Genomic DNA, 1219 nt, shown 5'->3' on the forward strand with positions numbered 1-1219 from the left:
GGATGGGGTCTGCGCTGCCCCCTGTGGCCGCAGAGGCGGGAGAGGGGCTGGCCCGGGGGACCCGATGGGCGGCGGGGAGGGGTGCAGGAGGCCTTGGCAGTTGTTTGTTTCAACAAGTGCGGGCAGGTCGGGGGAGTGGCCTGCGTGGTGAGGGAGCTGGATGGTCCATGGATACACCTGCACCCCGAACCCAGGAGAGCAGGGCACCCACACCCGTGGCCAGGCAGTGAGCACCTGGTCGTGGGGAAGGAAGGCTTCCCTGGAGGCGAGAGAACCTGGAAGGCGCCCAGAGGCCGGGATCCGGGCACCCACACTCCCTTCCTCCTCTGGGTCTCTTTCCACTTCTGTGCAGCATTTCTCACGGTTTCGAACTCGGCCACTTCTCTCTGTCCTGGGGGTCCTCCCTGCCCCCCATGGAGGGCATTTTGTCACCCCAGTTCTAATAGTTTGCAGCACCGTATCCTGGGGTGCAGGGCTCCCGCGGGAGTCAGGCCCGGGGTGACAGGGTTTGTGTTGATGCTGCTGCTTCCCGGACCCTCTGTGGCTGTGGCCCTGGCGCTGGATGTGGGGAGTGAGCAGTGGGAGTCGGTGGCAGAGAGGAAGGCAGGCGAGAGCGCAGGTCTGCGGAGCGTGCCCAGCACACGCCCGGCCTTGGGGCGCTGAGTGAACGCAGTGCTCCAGGTACCGAGGTCCATTTTCCAGAACCGTTCTGTTCTGGATGCTGGGTCGGGGCATATGGGTGTCGGGCTGTGCTGGGCCCCGGTCCCACCTGCAGGGTGACCGCCGACCTCCGACCTCCGACCTCCGTGCTGCTGGGCCTTCCCCTTCTCTGGTCGCTTCTCGGGAGAAGGGGCTTCGGGCCGAACCTCTGGGTGGGACCCTCGCCAGCGGCCCGTCAGGTCTGGAAGGGGACAGTGCGGCCAAAACACCGAGTTTTTAAAGTTTCACGTTCACCACGTTGACTAGACCTCAGAGTCATGTCTTCAGTAAACGTTTGAGCTCTCTGTGTCTGGCGTGGGGCGTTCAGCGGTGAGCAGAGGGAACGTCTGCCCTCTTAGAGGTGACTGTCCCGGGAGACGGGCAGTGAGCAGACAGTTCCCTGCAAGTGTAAAAAACATGGGTGCCGTGGGAAAGGCCAGGGCACCGTGTGGGACGGGCCCGGGGGCTGCCGCGGGCGCCTGAGCCAGGACGAGGGGGAGGGGGAGGGGGTTCCACGGAG

The sequence above is a fragment of the Myotis brandtii genome, unplaced genomic scaffold, assembly GCF_000412655.1.
Source record: "Myotis brandtii unplaced genomic scaffold, ASM41265v1 scaffold6, whole genome shotgun sequence".
NCBI classification, from domain to species: Eukaryota; Metazoa; Chordata; class Mammalia; order Chiroptera; family Vespertilionidae; genus Myotis; species Myotis brandtii.